An 8702-nucleotide genomic window follows, 5' to 3' on the forward strand; every position below is an offset into this window, starting at 1 on the left:
GAACTTCAGGTCTCCCAACTACATAAAGCTAAACACTAACTTGAGGGGAGCCCCAGCGACCCTGTAATGGTCCCCTCTAACTTCTACCTTCCAAGGGAGCCCCAATATACACATTGTGACTACACTGCAGACCAGGATATTGTGAGTATTGCCTGCTCTGAGTTCAAATTCTCCCATCTACACAAGACATTTCTGAGCCTCAATTTTCACATCTGTAAAATGGGGCTAATATATCATTTGCAGCAAGGGCTTTAGGGGAATAAGTGACATAATGTATTGATGTACTTAGCCTAGAGCCTGGTACAGCTCAAATGCTCAACAATAGCACCCTGATTAATAATGGAGGAGGTGGCAGAGATCACCCACCCGGCTTGGGAGTAGCTGCATTCCAGTTGAGCCACCTCTGCCAGCCTAGGGCTGGCCGTTAGGATTCTAAAGCTCAGAGAGGTCTGGGAACAGATGTTTGGGGGGGGGGGTGATGGCTCCAAGACTGTCCTTAGAATGGATTCCCTGCCCCCACTGTGGCATCTAGCCAGTGGTTGTGTCCCTTCTGCCAGGGGCTGCGCAGTTGAGCATGGGCCTGGCCCGTCCGCACTCCAGTAGGGTGAGAACAGATTGTGCACGCCAGCTTGGCTCCACAGCCATCCACAACTCACCTCGACAGCTGGGCATGTTACCAGCTAGGGCAGCTTGTCATCCTGCCCTTTCCTGTCCCCCAGACCAGCACCGCCCAGTGTATGGACCTCATCCCCCCCCCCCCATTCCTCTTTGGATGTGACACTGGGGACAGAACTCTACACAGTGCACAGAATGGGTTTATGCCCCCAGCTGTGTGACCCTGGGAAAATCACTTTCTGCCTTTGGGCTCATTTGCTTTGTCTGTGCGTGGGGGTCCAGGCCAGTGACCTAAAGCTGCTATTCCATGCCCTAAGTGCTTGTCCAATCTGCCTCAGGAAGCAAAGGAGACTAACGGCTTGGGGAAGCTTTCTGGAGTGTGTGGAGTGTTCAGCCGTGAGAGGCCTTTGGAAAATCTTCTGAAAACACAGGCTACTCTCTGTGTGTGTGTGTGTGTGTGTGTACATGTGTGTATGTGTACATGTGTATATATGTATGTGTATGTGTGTGTATGTGTGTATGTATATGTGTATGCATGTGTGTATGTGTATGTATGTGTGTATATATGCATCTTTATGTGTGTGTGTATGTATGTGTGTATATATGCATCTGTATGTGTGTGTATGTGTGTATGTATGTGTATGCATGTGTATGTGTGTACGTGTGTGTGTGTGTGTGTGTGTGTAGCCATCCATAGTCACCCCCAGAGGAAGGAGCCTTTCCAAAGCACCCTGTACCCCTTACCAGCTTGCTCTTGGTTCCATTAAAGATGACTGCTCCTCAGGAAAGCCCAGTGCCCACCTGCCTGGCTTCTTTGCCTACAAAACGGCTCTCCTGTTCCACCCTGCTGGCTGTAGCCCTCAGGCACTGCTCTGGGTCCTCCCCTGGCACCCAGAGGTGTCTCTACCTCCCCTAAGCACTTCTCCCCTTTATCTGTCTGTTCCTGCCCAGCTCTCCATGCCTGAGGGGAGAGCAGTACTCTGAGCCTACCTTTAGCAGTAAGTACACCCCCAACTTGGTAACTCTCAAATCGAGTGACTCATCCAGGCCTGACTGGAGGCTCCTACCAGGGGCAAAGCCAGTGCTTGACCTTTGTGGGGCCGATGGCCAGGCTGGCCCTCACACTCCCTACCACAAGCTAGGCTCACTAATCAAAACTCTTACCCTTAGAATAAACTTTTAACTTTGCCCTCATGAACATCCCCCAAGGTCACTCTTGTGACTTGTGACTGACTCTGTTTTGCAGCTGGAGTGGAGAAGTCACTCTGTGTTCACGCCACTGCCATTTCGGGAGGGGAAACTGAGGCCTGGAGAGAGGCGCATTCCATGTGAAGCCTCAGCCGTGGGCACTATCTCAAGCCAGCTGAGGCATCAGCGGGAATGGGGAGACGCCCTGGGAATGGGGAGACAGACGCTTTTCGTCGTGGGGCTAAGGGTGAACGTGCCTATTTCTTTGTCTGACTGTCACTGGATGAAAGGGCAAAGAAGCCAAGAGGACCTGCTGACGTGGGTGCCTAGCTTAGAGGACTGCCAGCTAGGGTGGAGTCAGTCCCAGGGGACCCTGGACTTCTGGGAAGTCACCGGGAGTTTGGCCAACTCTGTCCCCCTGCAGCGGGGCGGCAGTGTGCCTAGTTTGGCTTTGCAAGGGAAAAGGTAAAAAGAAGTACCCAGTGCTGCCTCCTTGAGTCTCTGGTTGGGGGGTGGGGCTCTGCTAGTCCCTCTGGGCACCAACATGCACGCACAGGGGCTGCTCTCTGAGGCTGATTCTTTTTGGGTACCCTCTCCTAGTACCTGTTGGGTCAAACAGTCAGAACTCATATCTTGAGCTTAGACTCTGGTGGCTGCCTCCCTGAGCACTCATTAGGGCTGTGCCTGTCTTCTTTCCCCATCTCCCATCTTGAATCCACCACAGATATTGTAAGGTTCTTACTAATCATTTGGTCCCCAAGGCCTAGGGCTGGTAATGACATGACAAGGACATAGCCCAGGATTCTAGATAATGAAGCCAGCATCCTGGCTGCTGCTGGATCTGTTCAGGTATGGCAGAAGCTCTACCCATGCATTTAGTCGGAGCTAGTGACTACTCATAGGAAGTGACTTAGATCATAGGCGATGGCTCTGGGCACAGAAGCCACCAGGGCTAGCAAGATAGCTCAGTGGGTAAAAGTATTTGCTGCCAAGCCTGATGGCCTGGTTTGATTTCTAGGAGGTTCCACAAGTTCCTCTGACCTCCACAATATACCATATAATATGTGTGCAGTCATACACACACACACAGACACACACAGACTCACACAAATACACACTGACACAGACACATACACTGACACAGACACACACACACAGACACAGTCACACACACTGACACAGTCACACATACTGACACCGTCACACACAGACACACAGACACACACACACAGACTTACACAAATACACACTGACACAGACACACACACACAGACTTACACAAATACACACTGACACAGACACACACACAGACACAGTCACACACACAGACACAGTCACACACACAAACACACACACCGACACAGTCACACACAGAGACGCAGTTACACACACAGACTCACACAGACATAGAAACACACACAGATACAGTCACACACAGACACACACAAATACACCCTGACACAGACACACACACAGACACAGTCACACACACAGACAAACACACACTGACACAGTCATACACACAGACACAGTCACACACACATACACTCTCTGAATAAATAAATGTAATATAAAAAACCTCTTAAAAATTCAACGGGGGGTTGGGGATTTAGCTCAGTGGTAGAGTGCTTGCCTAGCAAGCGCAAGGCCCTGGGTTCGGTCCCCAGCTCCGAAAAAAAAAAAAAATTCAACGGAAGAAGCTGTGGCTGGACATAAATGTTAATTATAAATATTTTAGAGTAGCAAGAAACTAAACAACAGTTTTGAAAGCCTCAGGCCTTTGTTCTCTTCCTGGTGTCAGGAACTCAGCCACTGGTTGTAGCTCTGGTTTCCAGAGACCTGGGGGGCCTGGAGGGGTGGCGTCTGGCCCTCCCTCTTCCTGGTCTCTTCTCCCAGTAGCTCCTTCTACTCAAAGCAGAATTCTAAGCACTTAGTAATAGCCTGGTCTTGACCACCTGCTCCCCACTGGCCTCGGAGCGTGTCAGCCTGCCTGTCTGCCTCCTACCCTTGGCCTAGCTGGCCCCAAGGCCCCTGGCCATAGCCTTGAGTGGAGCCAAGTGTGTGGAGCTGGAAGGCAGGAGGCTAGGGTCTGTCTGAGCTTGGTTATTACTAGCTTTGTGTCACATCCCTGGTTCCTACCTAGCCATTTTTCACTGTCCTGATCTTCGTCTTTCAGTAGTTTCTCTGTTCACCCACCCACTCACAGGATCAAAGCTTCTGTTTGTGAAGTGTTGATCAAATACAGTATTTTACTACATGGAACAGGCCCCAAGGTGACGATTGTTAAGACTCTAATTAGTTTATTTCCTCCATCAAAATCAATTAAGAACACACCTGTCAATCAGAAACTTCAGATTAGCATGGGATAATTGATTATGTGAAACTGAATCAAGCCATGCTTATATGCCAGAAACGCTGCAGATAGGTAGGGAATCTGCAGTTCAGTGAAGCAGAAAGAGCACAGGCTCCATAGCCAAACAGTTCTTAACCTTGGCCAGGCTCTGTAACCCTTTGAACCTCAAGTTTCTCATCTGTGAAATGGGGATAGCGAAGTATTGACCTTGTAGGGATTTGGTGAACTGGTGGATTTGAGATGTGAATGTGAGTATATTTGGGTCCCCAAGATTGCATGGTCATTAAAGTCCCCCCCCCAGCATCCAATAATCAGTGTTTATTGATGTTAATTTCCAGAGATACCAGCTCAGTGGTATGTTAAAGGTTGAATGAGAAAAGGGTTGTTTAGGGACTAAAGAGAATTTTTTTCATCATGTGACTTAAGTGTCACAGGGTCATACCCGTCCGTGTTCCCATGAATAGCTGGGAGAATGTGTTAGGTTTCTCATGCATTTGATGGCAGAACATTTTTCTCACAGTACTTATTGCTAAGCTAGGGTTCCTCTGAGCACGGTTTGTGAAGCCCTCCTCTGTCACATCAAGAACTTCTGAGGTCCTTCTTCCAGGTCACTCTGTGATTCTGGGTCTCTAAGCCCCATCTCTGGGCACATTAGAACCTTGGAAGTTTCTGGCTGTACCGTCTCCCAGCAGACTTGCTTATCTAGAGTAAATACGGCCCTGGCCAGGGCTAATGTTTGTCCCAGGGGGAAGATGAATGAGGTGACCTGTGGTCTAAGACACCCAAAGGCTTTGCACACTGTTTGGATGTTAGAAATGGGGGAAGGGGATTGCCTGAGGGTGCTGCCTGGGCTTAGAAGGAAGGCAGTGTGGGCTCTTGGGAGGACCTACTCCAGCAGGTTAGAGAGGGATATCAGACGGAAAACAGACAGGAACAGTCAGGCTTGAGCCATGGGTGCCCCTGGAAAAGGCCCTTTGGGGGCTGTGTCCCTCAGCACTGGAGGTCTGGGGACCATAGCAATGTGGAGGCAAGGCACAAGACCAGAATGGGTGCATTAAAGCACCTGAGGTAGAAGGCATCTGGCATTGGTACCCAGGTCCTGCTCTGAGGGAAAGGGAAGGGTGGCTGGCCTAGCAGACACTGCAGGTGCTCTCCCGCTCTCTGGAAGATTCACTCAGGCAACGTTTTGTCTAAGAAGCTCCTAGGGCTTCCTCAGAGCACCTGAAGGACCTCCCTCTGCCTTGCTCACAACCTCCTTTCTATGCACTCTTTCCACAGAGGGGTCTGAAGGACTGACCCCTCAGACGGTGGTGAGTCCCTTTGCCGTCACGCACAGGACCTGGTTGGCGCAAGTCATCATCTATTGTCATTCTACTCAGAAAGCCAAAGTTCTAGACGGTAAGGCTCTGGAGTCTATGCAATGATGGTGACCCCAAATTCTTTCTCCCCTTTCCAAATTCCTAATTGTAAGGAGAGGTGGTCATCTCAGGATTTTTTTGGTTGACTCAGCCCTAGCTCTCATTTGTGTATCCCTCCCCCTTCAAAATGAGGCCATCTCTAGGCCCCCAAATAATCCCACTGTTGTAGGCCTGGCTCAGCCCAAAGCTAGGTCTGCGAAGGCACCAGGACTCCAGGGAGCTGGTGGCGGGGGTGGCGGGGGGATGAACATACAGAACAGGGTCTGGGGTTTGTCACCCTCTGAGCCAGACTCCTGGAAGGACAGTTCTATAACAAGACACCCATCTTGTCTTTCTTGCCTGCCCCTTCCCAGGGCCTCCTCCTTCCATCTTGCATCTCCATTTTCAGCCCCTGTCTTTAGGAACAGTTCCCACTCTGCCTGTTCCTGACTTCCTGGCTTTCCCCTCCCTCTTGAGCTGTCCCGCACCCACAGGTGTTTGTCCCTGTTACTGCCTAGGGACCTCTTATGCAGAAGAGCTCTGGTGCCCCACCCCCAGCCTCCCAGGCCCATGAGGAATGGGGGAGTTGAGAGGGAGGGTGTTGGTGTCATGGAAAAATCCCTGCAGCAGCCAAGGTCAGTGTTTGCAGTCACAGTCTGGCCTGCAGCCAGGCCTGCTTCAGGGCTCAGCTCCTTTGAGCCACCCCCCGCCCCAGGCTAGCTTTGTGCAGGGGCCTCATAGATCTAGAGCAGAGGCTTCAAGCAGGGGCCTTAGAAGGGGTCTGTGCTGCAGTGTGGGCCATCGGGTGGTTCAACATGCCCATTTTACAGAACAGTAAACTAAGTCCTAGAGGGAAGCAGAGCACCAGAGCCACACCATAAGTCTCTGACACTGCGAGAGACTAGAACATCCTACCCCATCCACTCAGCCTCCCCCATTGCTGCAGAGGAAGCAGCTTTGTTCATTCGACCAGGACAAGGAAGAGTAAATGCAAGACTAACAGTGCCCTTCAACTCAAGGGTAGCTTCCCTTGGGTTACACTCAAGGTAATGTGGCCAGCAGAGGTAGACCAGATGACCAAACTAAAGTCCTTGATCTTAAGGCACTTTTCATGTGGAAGTAAATCAAATGAAACCTTTCCGTGGAGCACGTTAAAGGTTCAGCGTTTTCCCCAAGCAGAGGTAATTACAACACTCACTACTGAGAGTTATGACAGAGTCGACCAGCTTGAGGAGTGACTAAGATAGGGGGTAGAATGAGGGAGGGAGAGGAGGAGACCTAGCTGGGGTATCAGGAAGGACTTCAAGGAAGTGGTATTTGTCCTGACCTCTGAAGGGAAGAAGGAAGAGACAGAGTTCCCACAGGTGGCTGTTGAAGCTAAGATATACAGGAAGAAACACTAGAAGCAGAGAAAATGGCTCTGGCGATGCTGTCGTCAATGAGTAGGGACCAGCAGATCCTCCCAGAAAAGCATTTTCACACGCACAGCAAGATCCTTAGAAATGCATCGACCCAGGACCCTGCAGTACCACTTCCAGGAAACTCTGCTGGGAAAATAACCAGAGATCGGAGCAAAGATTTATGAACACGGATGTTTATAGCAACATTTTCATTGTGAAAAATTGTAAACACTCCAAATGGTCGCCAATAGGCTTTAGTTAAACATATTAAGGTATATTTATGGGGTGGAATATTGTGCAGCCATTAAAGTACTATTCCTGGGGAGTCTCCTAATTACATAGAAAACCACTGTATTATGTCAGAAACAGTAAGCACAATGCTTTCTATATGGTGTGATCATATCCTAAATCTATAAGGACAAAAAGTGCATATGCATAAATACCTGGAAAGAGCTAGAGGTGTAGCAGAAAGCTTTCAGAGTTTATCCAGGAATAATGAGCTTATTATTGATTTTAATTTTCTTTTCATACGGTTTTACATGTTCTATAGAAACAATCTATTATTATTATTATTATTATTATTATTATTATTATTATTATCATTAATGATACTGAGGATTGATCCAAGGGCTGAGTTCTAGCACTGAGTTCTAGCCCCCAACCCTCTATTACTTTTATAGGTAAAAACACATTAATAACAATAGTAGTAATTTATATTGTTATTAGGCAGGGTCTTAACCATATTGTTCAGACTGGCCTGGGTGGTCACCTAGGCTCAAGATATCCTTCCACCCCAGCCTTCTGAGTGCTGGAACTACCGGCACCCACCATTTTGTGGGCCTAGTCAAAATGACGAAAATAATAACATCTAACAACAATGAAATCTTCCTGGTGCTCTTGCAGTAGGAAGTTTGAAAAGCGAGGGAGAGTGTTTTGGTGTGCGAAGGTTAACATGTGCGGGGGGCTCAGGAGCAAGAATCCTATCTGGAAAGCAATGGGGAGCCCTTGGCTGCTCCTGCAGTAGGAAAGGCACAAATGCCTAAGGAGATACCACTGTGAGTCTCCTCACGTCCCTGGGTGGAAATGGAATGGGCATGGCAATGGGAGACTCCAGAGTGGGAGGCTTCGTTAGGGGTCCTCAATAACCTGACTGACAAGTGGGGAGCAGAGAACGCAAGGGTTTAGGAGGGGATAGGAGAAGGGGAAGGAGGAAAGAGGGAGGGGACAGATGGATTCAGGGTGTGGGATGCCATTGCAGTCAGGGCTCCCCAAGGGTAGGGGCTTTTGAATCTTTTGTTCTTATGCCCACCTTACACATGGGAGGCTTGGGAAGAGCTCCCTCTGAATGGATCTCTGAGGTTGGATCAGGTTGAAGATAGGGAGGATGGATGTAGTGTGAGGCTCATGGAAGGACAGACACCCTGGGGATCCTGGGGAGGCTAACTGACCTTAGGCCCATGGCACCCATCTTAGGCCAGCCACCATAACAGGAGTCACAACATAGGCCCGTGATCTATCTGCACCTTTATGGCCAGATGGCCAGATGTACTGGACAGTCACAGGTAAAGGCCCTGGTTCTCCCAGAGCACCGCAAGTGCCTTTTATGGGATATGAAGAGGCCTTTTAGAATCTAGGGTTCTGGACTTTGGGAGGAGCCACAACTTCTAGCCCTAAACCAAAGAGAGAGCAGTAGTTTCACCACCTAAAGGCCAAGGCGATTCTTGGGTGCCCAAAACAATGCCTGGGCCT

The 8702-nt window shown here is 49.5% G+C and overlaps 1 protein-coding gene across 1 annotated transcript in view; it reads right to left on the reverse strand.

Annotated features, from left to right (window-relative positions):
* Kcnk3 (potassium two pore domain channel subfamily K member 3) overlaps nt 1-8702 on the reverse strand; it is a 37762-nt gene that overhangs the window by 5407 nt on the left and 23653 nt on the right.

This window comes from Rattus norvegicus, chromosome 6 (genome assembly GCF_021556685.1).
Source record: "Rattus norvegicus strain SHRSP/BbbUtx chromosome 6, alternate assembly SHRSP_T2T, whole genome shotgun sequence".
Lineage (NCBI taxonomy): Eukaryota > Metazoa > Chordata > Mammalia > Rodentia > Muridae > Rattus > Rattus norvegicus.